Source organism: Amblyomma americanum, chromosome 7 (assembly GCF_052857255.1).
Source record: "Amblyomma americanum isolate KBUSLIRL-KWMA chromosome 7, ASM5285725v1, whole genome shotgun sequence".
Taxonomy (NCBI): Eukaryota; Metazoa; Arthropoda; class Arachnida; order Ixodida; family Ixodidae; genus Amblyomma; species Amblyomma americanum.
In genome coordinates this window covers 78,383,567-78,391,746 of record NC_135503.1, presented here as the reverse complement: position 1 = coordinate 78,391,746, position 8,180 = coordinate 78,383,567, and the positions used below count along the sequence as shown (strand labels likewise).

The 8,180-nt window shown below is 55.8% G+C and overlaps 1 pseudogene; it reads left to right on the top strand.

Moving 5' to 3' along the window:
• The first annotated feature begins 8,008 nt into the window (after positions 1–8,008).
• LOC144099646 (U2 spliceosomal RNA) lies at positions 8,009–8,180 on the top strand (annotated as a pseudogene).

Sequence of the window (8,180 nt, the reverse complement as noted above, 5' to 3'; positions counted from 1 at the left end):
CGCGACCACCGCGTATCGAGGAGGTGTCTCTCGAAGACAGTGCGACTTCGTCGGCGCCTTCTGAGATTCAGGGTGTTTTCACGTCGCACTTTGCAGCGCTCTTTTCGACGTGTTGCATCTGGGTTGCAAGCCCCAAGGGTAGCGTTGGCCTGGCGGCCTGGGGCAAAGCTGGAAACATCCGAAGGTCCCGGCAAAGGATGAGTCGACTGGCAACAGAACAACTTGTTTATTCTGGCATCGCCAAAAGAGCAGCCGGTCAGGGCGACCACGTTACTCGAAGGAAGGAATCGAAGTCTCTCTTTGGCGTCCGGGGCAGCTGCTTTTATACCCACGGAGTCGAGGGCAAGAAGGAACGCCTCGGGATGAGTCGCACTAGACGGCGACGCGCGGACATGTCGAGACGTGGCGGGCGCGTCCGCCGGGCCGGCGCCGGTCAGACCTCCTCGCCTCCCAGTTGGGGAGCTCCTCTCCCCGGCTGCCGCGCTTTGACAAGCGTGGGCACCAACATGCACACACACACACACACACACGACGACACGTGGCATTGAAACCTGCCTGGACGCGTTTGGCGGGAGGCGTTGCGGCAGCACTGAACGGGTCCAAATGACCGCCGCTTTGAACGAAGCCGCGGCGTCCGTTGCATCCGCGCCGGCTATACCGCGCGTCGTAGGCGAGACGTAACAGACGCGAGGCCTGCCAGTTCAGGACTTTGAAGGAGCGGTCGCCACGTTTTGCGGTTCGCTTCCCCAGCTCTCAGACGAAGCTCGCAGTGTGCTTTGTTCCCCAGCAACGATAGAGGAAGTTCGCGAAGCCTTGCGGGCGATGAACCAGTCCACCGCTCCCGGACCAGACGGCTTAGTGGCAGGCTTCTACTCTGCTTTTTTTTGACATCGTCGGGAGCTTCCTACTCCGGCTGGTGAATAGCCTTTTAGTGTCGCGGCAGAAGCCAGCCTCTTTCAGTGTTGGTCGGATTGTGTTACTGTTGAAGGATGGCATGCCACCATCGCAGCCCGGGTCCTGGAGGCCCATTACTCTCCTCAACAGCGACTACAAGCTGGTTGCTACGTTGCTGGTCAGGCGGTTGCGGACATTTTTAGGCAATCTGGTGAGCCCCTTCCAGTCGTGCGCTGTTCCGGGGCGATCTGTCTTCGCCTCGCTTACATTAACGCGGGACGTATTTGCTTACGCCTGCGCTTACGCCGGGAGAAGGAGATCCCGATGGTCAGGGGACTGCAACCGCTGTCCAGAGGGATGTCGCTCGATGATGCTCGTAATCGAAACCGATCGTCCCTCGACGTTGCTTGAGCGCAGCGCACAGAGAAGGCCTCGTTCTCGGGTTCAGGATCACATAGGACACTGCAAAGTCACTTCGGGAGAGTTGCCATTTTTGTGCTCGTTCCCAGCAAGCGTTAGAACTACGCCGAAACGCAACCGCTCAGTCAGCAAGCACGAGACAACCCTCACTAAGCTCTGCCAGGCTCTTTCCCCTTTTATACTACTGCCTAGTTCCTTACAGTAGTCAAGCAGCACTCAGAACGCGTCCACAAATTGGAAAATTGCACTAGAAAGCACATAATCACTTTGAAACACTAAACAAAAGCAATATGTTAAAAATCCTGCCTCAGGAAGAAAACATCAGTAACCAACAACTTTGAGGCGGATTCCTACGTTAGGGGCTTCGACTTAAGCCATCGGCGTTACCGTTGAGACTCCCCTTTTTGTAACGCACCTCAAAGGAATATTGTTGCAAAGCGAGGCTCCAGCGCAGGAGGCGGCCATTTTTGGGAGATATGGTCTGCAGCCATTGGAGAGGGCAGTGATCCGTCTCAATGATAAACCTCGAGCCGGCTAGGTAGCATGACAATTTCTGAACGGCCCACACGAGACACGCACACTCTTTCTCAGTGGCGCTGTACGCCTGCTCACGACAGGTCAGCTTACGACTAGCATACAGGACGGGGTGTTCCACTTCTCCATTGTCCCTTTGGCACAGTACAACGCCCATGCCTCGCTCACTAGCATCGCACTGAACAACGAACCCTTTTGTGTAGTCTGGCGATCGTAGCACAGGCTGGCTTGTTAGGGCGCTCTTTATGGCGCTAAAAGCTCTTTCCTTTGTCTCGCTCCAGACGACTGTTTGGGGCTCTGTTTTTCTTAGAGCATCCGTCAGGGGAGCCGCGTTATCGGAATACCTGGGGATGTACCTCTGATAGTAGCCGGCGACACCTAAGAACGACCGAATATCGGTCTTCGTGCGCGGTTGCGGGAAGTCTCGCACAGCGGCCACCTTTATTTCAGAGGGGCGGCGACGACCCTGTCCAATCACGTGACCGAGGTAGACAACCTCGGCCTGTGCTAATTGGCACTTGGGAGCCTTGACTGTCAAGCCCGCTTCGCGCAGGCGGGTTAGCACTGCCCGCAAGTGTGCCATATGCTCAGACCAGGAGGCGGAGAATATCTCTACGTCGTCTAAATACGGTAAAGCGAATTCTTCCTGTCCCCGCAACACTTTGTCCATGAGGCTTGAAAAGCAGTATGGCGCGTTCTTCAAACCAAAACTCAAAACTTTAGGACGGAATGTTCCCATTGGTGAAATGAACGCCGCATACCTACTAGCCTCTTCTGTAAGTGGAACCTGCCAATAACCCCTGACAAGATCTAGGGTGGAAATAAACTGAGCGCTACTAACTTTCTCAAGGCGCTCCTCGATGTTAGGGATCGGATAAATTTGATCCTTAGTAATGGAATTAAGCCTGCGGTAGTCGACGCAAGGACGAGGTTCCTTGCCCGGTACCTCAACTAAAATCAAAGGGGAGGTATAATCACTCTCACCCGCCTCAATAACACCGAGCTGTAGCATTTTCTTTACCTCAGCCTCCATAATATCGCGCTGGCGGGGTGACACCCGGTACGCCTTGGATCGTACTGGCTCTGGGGAGGTAAGTTCTATATCATGAGTAAGGACAGAAGTCCTACCAGGCCTCTCAGAGAACTGACCTTGAAACTCTTGTAAGAGTTGGTGTAGTTCGGTTTTCTGCTCAGGCGACAGCGGTGCTTTAATGATTAAGTCACTAATGACCTGATCAGTGTCTTCCCTGTTCGTCACTGAGCTTAGTCCCGGAAGCTCGACCGGAAGCTCTTCTAACTTTCCCGTGTCGGGCATTTCCTCTCCAGTACCTGGTGCCTTCAACGCTACAGGCTCAATTTTATCCAGTTCTGACGTGCTCGGAATATCAGCTTGCTGCGCCTCCGACCCTTTTTCATTGTTCGACAACGTCGGCCCCGCAACTACCGCCTTTGCAGCGAGCTCCCGAACTCTCGATCTGGTTAAGGCCTGAACGCTAGCCTCACCAAACAAAAGACCCTTCTCGCGCAGGAGGTGATCGGACCGGTTCGAAAATAGGTACGGGTACTGGGGGGGCAGCATAGATGACACTGCGGCCTCCGTCTCAATTGCTCCGAAAGGTCCTTCAATAACCACTTTTGCTACGGGCAGACACACGCTGTGAGCTTCCACGGCTTGCTTGATCCATGCGCACTCGCCCGTGAACATATTGGGTTCTACGTAAGAGGGGTGAACTACATCCATTGTAGCTGCGGAATCACGAAGCACTCGGCACTCTTTCCCGTTCACGAGGAAGTCTCGTATGTAAGGCTCGAGAAGCTTCATGTTCTCGTCAGTGCTGCATAATGACAAAAACACGACTTTTGTTTTTGTTTCTGGACACTGCGCCGAAAAGTGACCCGGCTTCTGGCACGTATAACACACGCGCGCTTGCCTCGCCTCGAACCGCTTTCTGCGTTCGGCTTCGGCTGCCGCCGTCTCCTTACGTTCGATCGGACTGCTTTCACTCGCATCCGCACTACGCGTGTCCCCCCTTGCTCTCATGGGTGTGAACTTCGGCCTCTCAGACTTGGAGCCAAATTCACCCTTTTGACCGTCCTTAGCTCCGCGAGCCCGACGCGTCACAAACTCCTCGGCTAGCTCGGCGGCTTTAGCCACTGTACTAACGTCCGGCCTATCCAAGACCCAGTACCGCACGTTCTCAGGTAACCGACTATAAAACTGTTCCAGCCCGAAACACTGCAGAATTTTCTCGTGGTCACCAAACGCTTTCTCTTCTTTGAGCCACTCCTGCATGTTTGACATAAGCCTGTAGGCAAACTCTGTATATGACTCATTTCTTCCTTTTTCATTTTCCCGAAACTTCCGACGGAACGCCTCCGCTGACAGCCTGTACTTTTTTAGCAGACTCGATTTCACTTGGTCGAAATCCTCTGCCTCCTCTCTCTTCAAGCGAGCGACTACGTCGGCCGCCTCACCGGGTAACAAAGTGAGCAAGCGCTGTGGCCACGTTTCCCGAGAGAACCCCTGCTTCTCGCACGTTCGCTCAAAGTTAACCAGGAACAAACCAATGTCCTCTCCAAGCTTAAACGGCCGCATCAGGTCAGTCATTTTGAACGATACCCGTTCTCCTGCACCGTGTGCCTGACTTCCATTACGAGCGCGTTCCATCTCTACCTCGAGACGCTTCATTTCCAAAGCGTGTTGACGGTCGCGCTCGTCTTTTTGCTCTTTACGTTCGCGCTCCTCTTTTTGCTCCCTCTCCTCAATGGTCTCAAGGCATTCCGACAGCTCGTCATCCTCAGCCTCCAACTCAAGAATAGCCCTTAGCAGTTCTGGTTTTCTGAGTTTGTCTGAGATATCCAGACCCAACTCTCTTGCAAGCTCCAGCAATTTCGGTTTGCGCAACGACTTCAAATCCATGGCTGCTCCGAATGCTGCTTTCTCTACTGCCTACTATTGTCTTGCCGCAAACTAACCCGGCAGCAACGACAACACAATTACCAGCTCTGTTTCTGACACTAACAAAAGCCTGGCAAAACTCAGAAGAAGAAAGTCCCGCACTCACCAAACCTCGCAGCCAAGAATTCAGCGCAGTCGTTCCGCTGCAGGCAACCAGTCATCACACAGGGCTCGTTGCACTGCTCCCGGATGGTCGTTGTGCTGCTCAGCATACAGTTGACCGCATATCTTCGCTGCTGGCCTCCGTTGTCGGGATCCCACCGCTGCCACCAGTTGTTGCATCTGGGTTGCAAGCCCCAAGGGTAGCGTTGGCCTGGCGGCCTGGGGCAAAGCTGGAAACATCCGAAGGTCCCGGCAAAGGATGAGTCGACTGGCAACAGAACAACTTGTTTATTCTGGCATCGCCAAAAGAGCAGCCGGTCAGGGCGACCACGTTACTCGAAGGAAGGAATCGAAGTCTCTCTTTGGCGTCCGGGGCAGCTGCTTTTATACCCACGGAGTCGAGGGCAAGAAGGAACGCCTCGGGATGAGTCGCACTAGACGGCGACGCGCGGACATGTCGAGACGTGGCGGGCGCGTCCGCCGGGCCGGCGCCGGTCAGACCTCCTCGCCTCCCAGTTGGGGAGCTCCTCTCCCCGGCTGCCGCGCTTTGACAAGCGTGGGCACCAACATGCACACACACACACACACACACGACGACACGTGGCATTGAAACCTGCCTGGACGCGTTTGGCGGGAGGCGTTGCGGCAGCACTGAACGGGTCCAAATGACCGCCGCTTTGAACGAAGCCGCGGCGTCCGTTGCATCCGCGCCGGCTATACCGCGCGTCGTAGGCGAGACGTAACAGACGCGAGGCCTGCCAGTTCAGGACTTTGAAGGAGCGGTCGCCACGTTTTGCGGTTCGCTTCCCCAGCTCTCAGACGAAGCTCGCAGTGTGCTTTGTTCCCCAGCAACGATAGAGGAAGTTCGCGAAGCCTTGCGGGCGATGAACCAGTCCACCGCTCCCGGACCAGACGGCTTAGTGGCAGGCTTCTACTCTGCTTTTTTTTGACATCGTCGGGAGCTTCCTACTCCGGCTGGTGAATAGCCTTTTAGTGTCGCGGCAGAAGCCAGCCTCTTTCAGTGTTGGTCGGATTGTGTTACTGTTGAAGGATGGCATGCCACCATCGCAGCCCGGGTCCTGGAGGCCCATTACTCTCCTCAACAGCGACTACAAGCTGGTTGCTACGTTGCTGGTCAGGCGGTTGCGGACATTTTTAGGCAATCTGGTGAGCCCCTTCCAGTCGTGCGCTGTTCCGGGGCGATCTGTCTTCGCCTCGCTTACATTAACGCGGGACGTATTTGCTTACGCCTGCGCTAAACAGGTCAACGGAGTCTTTGTGTCGCTCGATCAGGCCAAAGCGTTTGACAGCGTGGAGCACGCCTACCTTTTCGCAGTGCTGCGCTGCTTTGGCCTGCCGGAGGATTTCGTCCAGGTCGTCGAGCTGCTATACAGCGGACTGAGAAGCGAGCTGTTTATGAACGGCACTATTGCCGGCGAGTTCGCGGTGACGCGGGGAGTGCGGCAAGGATGCCCGCTTTCGCCGGCGCTCTTTGTGCTGTCACTCGACCCGCTTTTACGAAGGGCGGTGTCGGACAGGCGCATTCGCGGCTTCCCCATGGTTGGTCAGGAGTCTGTCGTTGTCTCCGCCTACGCGGACGACATTTCCGTCTTTGCCAGGGACGCGGACAGCTTCCTGGCTTTCCTGCGGCTTTTTGACCAATACGCCTCCCTCTCAGGTGCCGAACTTAACCCGACCAAGAGCAGCGCTCTCGCATTTGGCTCTTTTCGGGGCCCCCTGCCCGCGGCGGTTCCCTTCGTGGACGCTGTGCGAGTTCTGGGGGTCTTGTTCGAGCCGGAGGGAGTCTCTCCCCGCGCCTGGGAGGAGGTACTGTCGCGTGCGACGCGGGCGCTCGCGGAAGCCGCGCCCTACCACCTTTCGTTGAAGTCAAAGGCGACGGCCGTTAAGACGCGAGTTTGCGCCTTCGCCTTTTATGTCGCGCGGGTGGCAACAATGCCGCGCCGTACAGCGGGACGGCTCGCGTCCCTTATTGTGACCTTTATTTGGGATGGTGGCCAAGCACTTGTTGCTCGCCGCTTCCTTGAACTGCCAGTTAGCAGGGGAGGCCTAGGCCTCCCATCCGTCCTCACCGTTGCTCGGGTCCTGGGAGCTAGACTTGTGTTGAGTCTTTTGGACGCGGACTGGTACCTGGGCCGTGGTCTCATGCTGTATTGGATGGGTTCTGTGCTCCGCGTCTTTTCGTCCGTCCGCTACTCAGGTCCGCAAGCGGAGAGGCCGTCTCCCTATTACAGGGCAGTGGCGGGCTTGAAGTCCGCCTTAGAGTGTGATGCCCCCGACATTGATATTCTAGATACCCCTGCCTCTCGGGTGAGCGAAGTGGTCTGTTGCAGCCGCCTCGCTCAGGATGATCAGACCAAGTGCTCGGTGTCTAGGTGGCGATCCTGGGCAGCTGCCAGCTTGCCAGATGAGGTTCGAGATTTCGAGTGGCTCAGACGTTGGGGCGTCCTTCCAACGCGCCAGCGCTTGGCCACGTGGGGCATCGTCCCTGACGAGCAGTGCGCAAATTGCGGCGCCCAGGAAACGCCGAATCATGTATTTCACCAGTGCGCGGTCGCGAAATCGATGTGGCGCATAGTTGCGCGGATGTTCCAGATTCGCGTCGGTAGAGGGGCCAGGCGTCAACGTGGCCCCTTTGCTCGTTTAGTGGTGGCCGCCACCATGTTTGTTTTGTGGCGTCGACGTTGCCTCGCTGAGGCTCGTCGAACCCCAGCCCGGGCTATGTACCCAGCGCTGCAGAACCTGCGCCTCGTCATCTGGGGATATTTGTCTGGCCGGCTAGCAATTGATGGCGAGGCGCTGTTTCTACGGGCTGGCACACACGATTCTTTGTAGTTACCGAGGGCAGGCTAGAGATGAGGGCCTTACTCTACTAGCTTGCCCCCCCCCCCCCCTTTTTTTGTGCGTTTTAAATATTGACACCCTCTGTACATGTGACATCACTGTGATATTTGCTCCTGAATTTGTAGCTTTGTGAGCTCTCCCTTTTTTATTTTGTAATGGAGAGCCAAACTGGGCTGCCAGTGTACGATTGCCTTTGAGTGCACTATTGTTTTGGTGGACCTTGCTGTTTGAGAGTAATAAACTTCTCTTTTCGTAGAAATCTGTTCTTATCAGCTTGATATCTGGTATGGTCCTACAGGGCCTTGGATATTGAACTTATTTTTGTCGCTGGGCGCTGGTGAGGAGCTCGCTTCTTCAGCGCCATGGGTTGTCCTGACATTGCACTATCGTCAGGTTCAGTCCTGCCCCT